Source organism: Geotrypetes seraphini, chromosome 8 (assembly GCF_902459505.1).
Source record: "Geotrypetes seraphini chromosome 8, aGeoSer1.1, whole genome shotgun sequence".
Classification (NCBI taxonomy): domain Eukaryota; kingdom Metazoa; phylum Chordata; class Amphibia; order Gymnophiona; family Dermophiidae; genus Geotrypetes; species Geotrypetes seraphini.
This window is the reverse complement of record NC_047091.1, coordinates 8770649-8784478: the sequence shown is the minus strand read 5'-3', so window position 1 is coordinate 8784478 and position 13830 is coordinate 8770649. Positions and strand designations below refer to the sequence as shown.

Below are 13830 nucleotides of genomic sequence, written 5' to 3'. Positions count from 1 at the left end.
GCAATAATCTAAGCCCCCCTGACCCCACAATTACATCAAGGAATCGCACTAAAGATATATCACTCCCCTCCCTCCCCCCCCCCAGATGTGTTTGAATTATACCAGCAAAAAGAAAGATAAAAGAACTATAACAATTGTACAAAAGACGCCAATGGACCCCAAACTAAGTTAAATATCTTAGAATGTCCTAGTATGTCGGCACTCGTGTTTTCATACCTGTAGCTTAAACATAAGCTCGCCCACCAAAAAGAAAAATTAAGACGATCGCAATTTTTCCAATTGCGAGTTATCATCTGCATGGCTACCCCAGTCACAATCAGAAAAAGCCGGCATTTATAGCGGTCCAGGGGGGGCTTAATATACAGTAATGTTCCACATATGACTGCCTCATAAGTCAATGGAATTGTAGATTCCAATATGAGATTAATCTGTCCCCATATAGACTTCCAAAAGTTAAGTATCAAAGGACAATAGAACAACAGATGATCCAGTGTCCCAATGTCTAGATGACAGTGCCAGCATCTGTTCGATTTAGAACTAACTTTTGTAACCTAACAGGGGTCCAAAAAGATCTATGTAACAAGAAAAACCAGGTTTGTCTCATTGATGCTGACGCTGTCCATCGCATCCTCCAAGTCCAAATACGTGGCCATCTAGACGCAGAAATATACTGCTTTATCTCGATGCTCCAAATATCTCTGAGACTAGATTTTGGGTTTTTATTCAAGAATTCAGATAACAATTTTTACCACCTGGCAGCCTGATGTCCTAATAAAAATCTGTTGAAATTTGAATATCTGGATGTTCGGAGGGGCGGTCCTGGGCTCTGGAGGAAATTTAGGAGAAAATGGGCTCCCGTTTGGGAGGGATTGTCCCCTAGAGCTAGAAGTTCTTTATTGAACTTTTGACACTGGAGTGTGTGTGTGTGGGATTTCTGGGGGGGGGGGGGGTTTTGGTTTCTGTGGGTCTTCGTGAAGGAATAACACGAACGATCTGTTACTGCTATTTCCACTTGTTTGTAGTTGTTGGTTTGTTGGTGTATTGCTTGTATTTTTTTTTAACCCAAAAACTTAATAAAAATAATGTTAAAAAAAAAACCCCAAACAAACCCCGAAAACACTACAGATTAGGATTTTTAGTCTACCCAACCTGAAATTAAAATGTTTTTTATATTTTCCTCCTTCTATATCTTGTGTTCCATCATGTTTACATTCACCTTCTAAAACTGTTTTTTTTTTTTTAAAGTTTGTTTACATCTTTTGGTAGCCAGGAGGCAGAGGAGTGGCTGGCTTCCAGAAAGCAGAGCAGCAAAATCCGCAGTGCTCTCTCCCTGGCACAAACACACCCACCCCAAAAAGACACCTCTTCTTCCTCAGTCAAGAGCATCGGAGAGAATGCACGCCCCGATCGACTCCAGAGACGAAAGCAGTTCTTTCTCACCCTGCAGCTAGCGACGAATGTTCAGAGAAACGCGCCGGATGGAAAATAGGCAGAACTGGAGATGCAACCAAGCGGGATTCGATGTTTCAGGCACCCAGCCGCCACCGCACCGTACCTCAGCTCAGGAGCTCTTATCCTCCTTGCAGGAAATCAAAACACACTTTCCGATCCCAAATGTCTCTATACCAGGAGCTGCCCTGCCCTGTCCCCCCCCCCATCCAGTGGGAAACGAGAATAAGAATCGCATTATTGTAGAGATTCCCCACTGCAAATAACCACCCAGAGGCTCAAAGAGGCCGACATAATCTCGCTGGCAGCAGGGTCATTAGTGCGCACACATACAGCGTGCAGTGCGCATCACCGAGCTCGACACAGCCACAGAAACTCAAGCGCTCCGCATCACCATGTGCAAAAATAAACAGCTCGGTTTGATTTTTTTTTTTTCTATGCGAGGCTTCTAAAGGTATTTAAAAGTCACTGGACTCGTTTTGAGGGCTTTTTGACACCTCCATCAGAACCCGTAGCTGCAAAATTTTCCCCTTCAGAAATTCTGCACTATTCCAAGGTCTCAGGAGATAGGGAGCAAAGGGTTAAAACATTAGAACAGTTAATCCAAGAACCGATTGCCTTCTTTATCCCTCTTTTAGCTGCGACACTGTAGTCCTATTGAGCTTTAATATCCCCCCTCACCCCCACAATACCAGCGAGCCCCTCTCAAACTGAAGTCCCCATCCCCCCTCCTGACAGGGGACGAGCTTATTTGGTTACTTTTTTTTTTTTTTCTCCCGCTGATGTCTTAGGGACAGAGACTGCAACACGGAGAGAGAGACAGCAATCGACCCGACCTGGAATACATGACACAGCTACAGAGGAGGGTTGGCAGGCCCAGAGGTGCTAAGTTGCCAGCAGTTGATAAGGGTGAAACAAAATTCAGAGCATTGTAGGTTATTATTATTTTTTTTCTTCCCATCATTTATTTTAATATTCCAGATCCGACGTGTCAAGGCGCTTCACTTACAGTTGCACCATTTTCTGCAGTATTTACCAAATAATTTTTTTTTTTTTGGGGTCATGTTCTGTAACTTGTGCAGGAGTGATCAAAGCAGCAAGCTAAGAACCAGGAACGCTAGGCTTCAAATCCCACTAATGATCCTTTTGACCTTGGACAAGTCATTTTACCCTCAACCCCTCCCCCAGTAAGAAAGGTGCTTATCTTGATGTTTTGCCCACTGGCTCAGTATCTCATATTCTAATGGACATACAGTATATAAATACTTCCAAAATGCCCTTTAATGAGAAGTTATAAGATGAGGTGACGTTAAGGGTATTCTAAGAAAATATTTCTTTATAGAAAGGATGATGGGTGTCTGGAACAGCCTCCCAAGCTAAGGCGGTGGACATGAATTCACGAAAACATGGGCCAAGTTCATAGAGGATCTCTGAGGGAGAGGAAGGGAATGAGACTGCAGACCTGGCAGATAATATGGCCTATATTGTTCTATAGTCAAGGTCTGACCTGCTGCTAAGGGGCAAGATGATAGGATGTCTCCTTATATCTGCAGTGAGGTAAGGCTCACCGAGGAAGTCAAATAAGGGTTTGAAGATTGGGGCTCAAGAAGGCTTATTCTTCTCATAATGTGGAGCTCAGCAGTGAAATAGCCTCGCTTTGTGGGGCAGCAGGGGGTCAGTGGGCAGTGTTTTCCAAGTCGGTCCTGGAGTACCCCCCCTTGCCAGTCAGGATTTCGGGACATCCCCAATAACTATACCTGACTGGCAAGGACCGACCTGGGAAACCCCATCAGAGCAAGGTCACTAGCTTTTTTCCCACCACCCCTCACTCTTCAATTTTCTCACCATTTTGTTCTTGGTTAAATCCATGTGTGGACTATTAAATGCCCAGCCAAGGTGCAAAGTCTCTCGAACCCCTTCCCCAGCTCCAACCCCAATCCTGCAAGCAGAAAAGGTGGACCCGCAGTGGCAAAGCAGGATCGAGCAAGTGAAGCAGAGCTAAAGCAGAGGCAGGTTTACCTGAGCTGTCCAGGACCAGGAAGGCTCCTCCGCCCTGTTTTGTTTTTTTAACAGGAACCCACAAACCTGCTGCTTCTAGTCCGGGTCCTCCACCTGCACTGAACCAGCCTGCTCTGACGTTCGCCTCTAGCTCCGCCCCCCACCCCTGTCCCCAGGAGATCCGGCTGTCCACGCCCCCTCCACCGCAATTGGCCGGGCAGGGGGCGGTGCCACAGAAGCCCCGCGAGCGAGAGCAGCCATTGATCTGCGGCCCTGCCAATCAAGTCTGGGGAGGCGGGGTTAGGGGGAGGAGCTTAGCGCTGTCCCTGCAGCTGCAGCGTGCAGGTGGAGGCTTTGCGTGTCTCCTGTCGTCTTCCTGGAGCAACAAATGTTTGCATCCTTACCGGGAATCTCTTCCCGCAGTCTTAGGGTAGTCGTGAGAGCTGTGCATCTTGTGATTTTTGCATGCCAGATTCATTTTTCCACCCCCCCCCCCCCTTTTGAGCTATGTTGGATTGTTTTTGCAAGAGAGGATATTTGAGAAAGAATGAATGTTGCTTTTCTAAACCTAAAGCATCCTCCTGGTCGTGTTTATAATAATGGTCGTGTGTGATGCATCTACTCGGGTGAACAATGGAAAGAAAGCTCCTAGTATATTTTTGGTTTTTTGAAGCCTATCCGGTAAACAAATACATTCGTTGACCATGACAGGATACAAATTATATTTTTTTTTAAGATCAAAGTTTCACGTGATCTGCTACATGACCTGTTTCCTGTGCCCTGGGCTCCAGCTCTGCAAAAGTGAAGTATTTGGCTGTTGGGGATTGACTTTGGGTACATAAAAGGGTGAATCCCAGCACACTGCAGTACCTAATTGGCAGTTGTTAAGTTTGTGTGCCAGTAAAAATCTGGAAGATTGCTAGTACAGCTGTTCTCTTGAATTGCAGTTCTAATGATAAGAATTGAAGTTATGCCATGCTGAGTCAGACCAAAGCCCAGCATCCTGGCTCCAGTAGTGGCCAGTCCTTTCTAAAAATATATATATTTAATTGAGAGATTTATAATGTAACATTTCTATAATGAATCAAATTCCTGTATACACAAATTTGTGTCTTTTTGGGGATGTTTTTGTGGACTCTTATCTTGAAAAATATTACCGTATATACTTGAATATAAGTCGATCCCAAAAAGGAGGAAAAAAGGTTGACTCTAATATAAGATATGTGTGTGTGTGTAATATTCATGTGCCCTGCCCCCACTCCTTCACTCCCTCCCCTGCCAGGCTCTGCACCCTGCCCCCTCCCTGCCCTGTCCCCCCTCTCTCCCGATGTCCTGCAGGCCTCCACCAGGTCCTGGTGCGGTGGTCCGAGATGGGAGGGATCTCCCCCTCCCGTCTCCTGTCTTGGCCCACTCTGCCAATTTTTAAAATCTCCCTCCTAACTCCCCCCCCCACGTACCTTTTTGAATCCCTGGTAGTCCATCGGTGTACTGGGAAGTAGCGAGCTATCCGTGCTCCGGCGCTGAACTGCTCACTGAATGGCCGCTGCGAGTTCTCACAAGTCTCACACAGCACAAGCTGCCGGAAAATTTCAGCCTGATTTTTCAGTAATGGAGGGGACGTTCCCATTTGTGCATCACAAGGAAAGCTCATTAGAATGTTAATGAGCTCCTTGTAATGCATTTGCATAGGGTTTTTGGTGACTGCTACAATGATCGTGAAAACCTGGTTGGCTCAAGGGTTGTGTGCTGGGTTAGCAACTGGAGGATGAGGGTTCAAGCCTCAGCTAAGGAGTAGGACTGATACTACTCCAAAAGAAGAGGTTGAAGGTTCAAGTCTATTTCTGGGCAAGAATCCAAAGCTTTACCCGGTACTGTGCTTGGGTTCCAACTGCCGAAATCTCTGTTAAGACTTACTCCAGCCCATCTACACCCTCCCCAGCCCATCCCCCATCAAACGGCCATACACAGACACAGACTGTGCAAGTCTGCCCAGTACTGGCCTTAGTTCAATATTTAATATTATTTTCTGATTCTAAATCCTCTGTGTTCATCCCACGCTTCTTTGAACTCAGTCACAGTTTTACTCTCCACCACCTCTCTCGGGAGCACATTCCAGGCATCCACTACCCTCTCCGTAAAGTAGAATTTCCTAGCATTGCCCATGAATCTACCACCCCTCAACCTCAAATTATGTCCTCTGGTTTTACCATTTTCTTTCTCTGGAAAAGAAGTGATGTGCAAGCTTTCAGCATGAAGATTTTGAGACCGAAGATGCAAGGTCTGGGAGGTCTCAAATGGTGTTGACTCCTGAAATTGTTGAACATGATTTGATTTTGGCAGATCGTCGAATTCTGGCTTAGAACAATTGCTGAGACACTACAGATATCCAGGGAACTTGTTGGTTGTATAATCCGTGAGCAGCTGAGCATGCGGAAGCTGTCAGCCAAGTAGATATTTTCCTTCTCCAAGGACCCTCAGCCACAAGAGGGCATCCGCTTAAACTCAGGGGCGGGAAATTTCATGGGGACACCAGAAAGTATTTGTTCACCGAAAGAGTGGTTGATCATTGGAACAAACTTCCAATACAGGTAATCGAGGCCAACAGCGTGCCAGATTTTAAGGGTAAATGGGATGCCCATGTAGGATCCTTAAGAGAGTGGAGTTAAGGATGGGTCATTAGGAGAGGGATCTCCAGGAGAGCAGATTCAGGGGGGTGGGTCTGTGAAGTGGGCAAACTTGATGGGCTATGGCCCTTATCTGCCGTCATTTTTCTATGTTTCTGTGTTTCTAGATGCCCAAATGTTTGAATGCTGATGAGAAACGACATCAAGTGGACACTTCCAAGTTGACTTTGATCATTTTCAGTGAGCTGGTGCCAAACCTTTGGAACAACTAGTTACTGTTGATGAAACATGGTTACACCACTATGATCCTGAGTCGAAACAACAGTCTATGCACTCAGGTTCTCCAAGGCCAAGGAAATTCAAGATCCAAAAGTCAGCAGGAAAGGTCATGGCCATAGTGTTTTGAGTTCAGGAAGGTGTTGTAATGACTGACTATCTTCCAAGGGGCCAAACAGTTAATGTAGATGCAGAATACTACTGTAACTTGCTGTGCCGATTAAAGGAGGCAATTGAAAGAAAAAAGGAGAGGGAAGCTGCGGAAATGGGGTTCTCTTTCTGCAAGACAATGCGTCTACTCACAAGGCTGGCAAAACAATGGATGTTTTGATGCAGTTGGGGTTTCAGTGCATAAACCGTCCAACCTACTCGCCAGATCTTGCTCCATTGGGCTATTTCCTGTTTCCAAACCTAAAAAGAGTTTGAAAGGGCAACAGTTTGAGTGATTTGGAGGTGATTGCATCGGCGGAGCAGTAGTTCGATAACGAGACGTCAGAGTATTTTTTTGGGAAGGGTTACAGAAACTTCAGACAAGTTTGTTGAACTAAGGGGTCGATATGCAGAATAACTGGTCATTTTGTCAAGTTTCAAGTTTCAAGTTTAATATGTATTTGATTAATCGCTTTGTCATTCTTCAAAGCGATTTACAAGTAATTAAAATTACAGTATAAAAGATATATTAAAATAAATAAAGACTAATGGGACACAGACAATTTGACAAGAACTGGAAACAAAGGGATAGGTCGGGGAAGAAATTACAATATATAATTAAAGAGTGGGATACAAAAATGGAAAACACATAAGGAAGGGGTAAAAATGAAGATGATTAAATATGAGATTGTGGAAAGAAGAAAAGGTTGGTTCTAAGACTTATTAAAATTCTTAAAAAGAAAAATTTTCGCTGGGGTTAAATTGTGAAGGCGTCGTTAAAAAGGAAAGTTTTCAGTTTAGTTTTGAATTTTTCTAAAGTGATTTCTTCTCGTAAGTAACTGGGGAGAGAATTCCAGGTTTGAGGAGCTGTGACTGAAAAAAATATACTGTCGGCGCGTATTTATTATTTTTAGCGAAGGGATCGTTAATAAATGCTGTTCATCTGATCTTAGAGTTCTATTAGAAAAGTAAGGGATTAATAATTTATGAATAAAAGCCGGAGTTTTAAAATGAAGAGCTTTAAAAGTGAGCAAGCTGAGTTTGTATAATATTCTGTGGGCCACTGGAAGCCAATGGGCTTCCTTAAGAAGAGGTGTTATATGCTCAAAGTTTTTAGCTTTTGAAATGAGCCTAATGGATGTGTTTTGTATAATCTGTAGACGTTTGATTTCTTTTTGGGCTATTCCCTTAACCCTTTCAGGACCAAGGGACATATTTATCCCATAACTTTAAAATCCTATAAATGTTGATTGGGATAGTCTACAGTTCTAAATTTGATATGTACGGATTCCATATGATACTGCCTTTATGTAAACAAACTGGTTCCGACATTCATTCATTAGCGTCGTTGCTAGATTGACGAGAAGATTCACTTGCCACACTGTCCATAAGCCAGAAGTGTGATTTTTTTAAATAAAAATAATGATATTTCACAAAAAAAATCAATTTTTTGGCATCTGCAAGCCCTTTTTACCATAAAAATGTCATCAAAACCACAAAAATTGGCCTACGATCCTTATGGTCCTGAAAGGGTTAAACAAAGCATTACAGTAATCTAATTTTGAAATGACGAGAGAGTGAATAAGAATTTTCAGAGAGTCGGTACTGAGAAATTGGGAGATAGAACGTATTTGTCTAAGTTTGAAGAATGAGGACTTGATGACGCTACTAATATGATCATGAAAAGAGAGTTTGTGATCAAAAATTACTCCAAGTATTTTAGTATTGTTTACAACTTGTAAAGAAAGCCCATTAATGGAGATCGGAAGGATGAGTTTAGGATTATCTTTCCAAGGAAAGAGCAACACGTGTCGCATTGCATTGTCTGAAGGTTGTAACTTCTGCACCAATTGCAGCTTAAGGGTGAAAGGACAAGCGATTGTGTAAGATCTTGCTAACCGTGCTTTTTTGGGACTTGTATTTGCTGTCATCTTATTTATAAACATATTCCGATAGATTTTTTTTGGGATTTTGTAACCATTTAAAATCAAGGAGTGTTTTTGTGGGCACCCTGTATTACTTACTGCTCCCTGGACACAATGAAGGAGTTTGCTCCTTTTTAGGGGTACTCAAACCGGTGCCTACGGTTCAGGGTTTCCATAAACCCCCTTCACCCTGACCTAGGAGGCCTGCTGAGTCATGCTGGCTAATGGAAGCTGTGTATTGTCTGTGTGTAAGTACCTATTTCAGCAGAGCTTACGTTTTATAGAGGAAACCAGACACCCTGCTGGTCTTGCTCAGGGTGGTTTTTTTTTTTTTTATCAGTTTTGCCCAGGAGGTTTTCCAAAGAGCTGAGTCATGGCTCTGAGTTGAATGGCTGTTTTGGAAGCTCTGCTGTTGATACATGAAAAGCAAAAAAAACCCCAGCTGTCATTAACAGAAAGTCTAAGGTAGGTGGTTTGGTGGGTGATGAGGAGGTGAGAGGAAGTTCAGCACAGGAAGCATGAGGAGGGTGGACACTGCAGTGAGGGGCTGGAGAGGGGGAGGAGACATAAGCTGTCTCCTAAAGCACTGGCTCCCAACCCTGTCCTGAAGGACCACCAGGCCAGCCAGGTTTTCAGGATAGCCCTAACGACTATGCATGGAGCAGATTTGCACACCTCTCACCTCCATTATATGCAAATCTCTCTCATGCATAGTCATTAGGGCTATCCTGAAAATCTGACTGGCCTGGTGGTTCTCCAGGACAGGATTGGGAAACACTGTTCTAGACTGTTGCTACTTATGATTTTCAAGTGTTTGAGGTTTGTGCAGATGAGGACGGAGCTTAGGCATTGGTGGAATGAGGCATTATGACATCACAATCTGAGCTCTAGAATGTTGCTACTTATGTTTCTAAAGTGTTTGAGGCTTGTGCAGATGAGGACGGAGCTTAGGCATTGGTGGAATGAGGCATTATGACATCACAATCTGAGCTCTAGAATGTTGCTACTTAGGATTTTAAAGTGTTTGAGGCTTGTGCAGATGAGGACGGAGCTTAGGCATTGGTGGAATGAGGCATTATGACATCACAGTCTGAGCTCTAGAACGTTGCTACTTATGATTTTAAAATGTTTGAGGCTTGTGCAGATGAGGACGGAGCTTAGGCATTGGTGGAATGAGGCATTATGACATCACAATCTGAGCTCTAGAATGTTGCCACTTAGGATTCTAAAGTGTTTGAGGCTTGTGCAGATGAGGACGGAGCTTAGGCATTGGTGGAATGAGGCATTATGACATCACAGTCTGAGCTCTAGAATGTTGCTACTTAGGATTTTAAAGCATTTGAGGCTTATGGAGATGACGGAGCTTAGGCATTGGTGGAATGAGGCATTATGACATCACAATCCGAGCTCTAGAACGTTGCTACTTATGATTTTAAAATGTTTGAGGCTTGTGCAGATGAGGATAGAGCTTGCAAGAATGGGGCAGGGACAGGAAAATAACTTGTGGGGATGGGGAAAAATTTGTCCCCATGTCATTCTCTATTGGGAACCACTGCCCTACAGGGCCAGTGCAAGACTAAGAGGCATCTGGGCAAAGTTTCAGCCTTGTTGCCCCTCCCAAATTAACTGCGCTGGAGCTGTTACCACCGAAACCTTTTCCCTTCCTCTAAGATTTTGATCTCAACACCATCCTTCCAAGAACAATCCTGAACATCTTACTTTAAAATATTACACTTTGTTTTGTATATACTTGCATAATGAGGACAATCCCCCAAAGTATTTGACTCGACTGCTATTTTCCCTGCAGGTAAAAATACACATTGATCGTTTTTTTTGTTTTTTTTAGTTTTGTAGCCTTCGGGGTTTATTATTTTGTTTTGACTGGAGCTGCTTTTTGCTGGTCTCCAGAAAGTGCCACCATAAGTCTGCCAAGTGCAGGGGTGGGCCGCAATCCAGTCGGGTTTTTAGGATTTCCCCAGTGAATATGCATGAGATCCATTTGCATACAATGGAGGCAGTGCATGCAAATAGATCTCATGCATATTCATTGGGGAAATCCTAAAAACCCGACTGGATTACGGCCCTTGTTGCCCACCCCTGAGGGTCTGCCAGCTTTGGGGTAGAAGAGTCCCATCCTGTAAGGTTACCATATGGCTCCAGAAAAAGGAGGACGGATTGAGACATCCGGGTTTTACTTCTACTGAAACCAATGGAAGTAAAACCCGGATGTCTAAATCCATCCTCCTTTTTCTGGAGCCATATGGTAACCCTAGACTCACAGGCATACCTATTTGATTTGGGGCTAGTGCTATCCCTATTTATACATCATCTAAAGACATTTTTTTTTGGAGATCTCTTAATCTGCTTTCTCTTCTTTACAGAAAGAAATCACAGACCCTGAAAATGTTGACCCCATCATTCACGAATAGTAAGTAGTGCCCTTGCCAAAACCAGTCCCTGTCACTTCAGACAAACAAATGGTCAAATTCTTACCTGTATGGAGAATCAACGGTGCAATGAACCCAGTTCTATAAGATTTTCCCAGCACTGGGCAAACCAGGCAGTCACCTACTGTAGGTATAACAGAGAGAAGGTGATGTTATCAGTGGCATAGCGAGGGAGATTGGCGCCCGGGGCATTGTCACCCAACATTGCCGCGCCACACGCCCCCCCTCTCTTTCCTGCCACTTGAGCCCCTCCCCCTGAAACCTCTTGAAATGTACACCAGCGCAAGCAGCATCTTCCACCTGCTACGTGCGTTGGCCTCGACTCCCTTCTGACATCACATCCTGTTCCCGCCACCAGGAAGTGATGTCAGAAGGGAGCCGAGGCTGATGCGAGCAGCAAATGGAAGATGCTGCTCGCGCCAGTAAACAGGGACAGAGAGGAGGAGAGGTGCCTGTACCAGCACTCCCCGGGAAGATGGCACCCAGGGCGATCTGCCCCCGCCCATCCCCCCGTTACTACGCCACTGGATGTTACATGCTCAGAGTCACACAGAAAAATCATGCGAAGAGCTTGGGTTAGAACTGAGGGCAGGTTGCACAAAGCTCCGCCGACACGGTAATAAATACCATAGTGGAAGTGATTTTAATTTACCAGGTGATGTTCGGCACAATAGCATGCAAATTATATGCATGTGGAGCAGCCCCAGTAAAACAGAGGAACTGTGCTTAGTGCCTGCTCAGAAGAGCAAAATTGGTAGGCACCGCTCTTCCCAATTCTAGCCTCATGCAAAATTTATTTATTTATTTTTTAAAGACAACTCTTCTCCCCTGCTGGCTCAGCTGATTGCAGGCAGGAAAGAAGCAGTTTGGGAGTGTTTTTAATTTTTTTAAAGAAAGCTAAAAAATGTGTACAGCTGCGTTGTGTGTGTGTGTGTGGGGGGGGGGGTTGTCTCACGCATGGGCATGAACATACAGTCACACAACACATGCAGAACTGCTGCGGGCATATCTAGACCCGCTGGAAAATTTTGCCCCTTAAAAGGGCAGTGTTCCCTTATGTGCATCGCAAAGTCGAGTTTATTTAAATACAAATTAGTTCCTTGTAATGCATTTGCGTAGAGTTCTCGGTGGCTGCTACCAAGGATTGGTAAAAGACACCTCCACTTGGAGGCTGAGCTTCTGTGCCACATAAGACTTGTTTAACGAGTCTTACCAACATGGAGAGCTTTTGAGCATTGGGGCCTGAGGGTTTATTGATTCCTGGTCTCCAGCTGTATTCTCTGCTGTTTGAAAGCCTTTGAATGCATTTTGTATCCAGCAAGGACACAGTTGCTGGGCAGAGAACCTCACATCTGCCATTTGAAATAAATTACGTGCAATTAATATTTGAGTGGTTGCTATGTGACAGGAGAGTAGCAGTAGGAGACCACTTTATTCCACAGATGTGGCTCCCCATTTGTCCAATACTTCAGGCTGTGTTTTGCACTGATACCAGATACCAGGGCTGGGACATTGGCTGCGTACATAGCAGGGAGGGGCTGAAAAATTAATGTATGGACGGATCAAGAGCTCCTATACTGTTCATGCTGAATCTGGAGAGGCAATCCCGCTGTATTTGAAAATGTCTTTTTGGTCTGAACTGCAAGAAATTCACTCAGTTCAGTGTGTTTTTATGGGGCTTATGCAACATCCTTCAATCCCACTACATACGCCCCTTAGAAATGTAACCTGAATATAGGGCTGTGGTGTTAACCACCTTTATTGCTATATTATACCTAGATCTGTAATCTGCTTCAGGTATTCTTCAAAGACCAAGAAGGTGAAATGTAATAATATTTTAGTGCATGTTCATTTTCATTCATAGGGAAGAATTTGGCATTGGAAGGACTGTGCATCATTCGTTCCTTGACTGAGCAGCATTTCAGATTGCCATAGTTCCCACTTCCTGTAACTGCAGTTCGGTCTGTTGGTTTCTAATGCATTATTATACAAGTTCTGGATCTTGCATACTCTTTCCTTGTTTGCTTACGAAGACCCACATCAGCTTTTGGGAATGACGCTGAGAGGTGTCTGCTCCCAGCCAAGCTAGGGTGAGACCAATGCTCCAGATGGACCAACCTGCTTTAGGGCAAGCCCACGCACAGAAATAAAAAGGGGGGAAATTAGTTTTCCAAGGCGTACACAGGAAAAGAAAACAACATGAGGTGAAAACAGGATGCTATAGTTCCTGAAATAAAAGGGTCACAAAGCCGGGGTAGGAATCCTCATTGGCTTTAGTTCTAATCTCTGGATATTTAACTCATAATCAACATAGGACGGTGAATTGTTATATGAGGGGAACATTTATCTAGGTGTTTGCTGCGATGATGGGAATATTTATTTGGCGTTTGCTGACAAGCTCAAGGTAAAGATACATTAAGGTACAGTTGATATTTCTCTGTCCCTAGAGGGCTTGCACTACAAGGTTTGTAGCTGAGACGAGGGTTAAGTGACTTGCATAAGATCAGTAGGAGCAGCAGGGGGCGCTGGACCCTAGCGTCACTGTTTCTCACTAGGCTGTAACCACTAGGCTTCCAATGGCAGGGAGGAATTATTGAAGGTATCCATATAGAAACATACTTGTGCTGTGAATAGGGTTATCATATAAAAACATAGAAACACAATGGCAGATATATGCTTTTCTTATTCTCTCCACCCCCCCCCCCTTGTCCCCAGCAAACAGTTTGCAGAGCCTGGGTAGTGCTGGTTGGTGATAAGAGAATTAGCTTGTGGAGGGGAGGAGAAGGTTGGCAGTTCCAGGTACAAGAGCACTCTGGTGCACTAAATTGCCCAGAGGGGGAATACCAAGAAAACCCCTCTCCCTTTCCCCCCACTGCAGCTTGCTAGGACTGTGCTGACACACCCAGGGTAGGCTTCATCAGCAGAGTCAGTGTGCCTACAAGTGATAAGCTTACTGGAGGG

At 44.3% G+C, this 13830-nt stretch overlaps 1 protein-coding gene and 1 long non-coding RNA gene across 2 annotated transcripts in view; one reads left to right on the top strand and one right to left on the bottom strand.

Moving 5' to 3' along the window:
* Window positions 1-3580, bottom strand: part of EPB41 (erythrocyte membrane protein band 4.1) — a 225540-nt gene extending 221960 nt beyond the window's left edge. Inside the window, exon 1 of the mRNA XM_033955372.1 lies at window positions 3469-3580. The gene's annotated coding sequence lies outside the window, so the exon portion shown is untranslated. The remainder of the gene's footprint in view (window positions 1-3468) is intronic.
* A 220-nt stretch (window positions 3581-3800) lies between these two features.
* LOC117364503 lies at window positions 3801-13448 on the top strand. The gene is made up of 3 exons (XR_004540264.1): window positions 3801-4248; window positions 10804-10850; window positions 12734-13448. It is a non-coding gene; the product is annotated as an uncharacterized LOC117364503 (long non-coding RNA).
* Window positions 13449-13830: the final 382 nt, after the last annotated feature.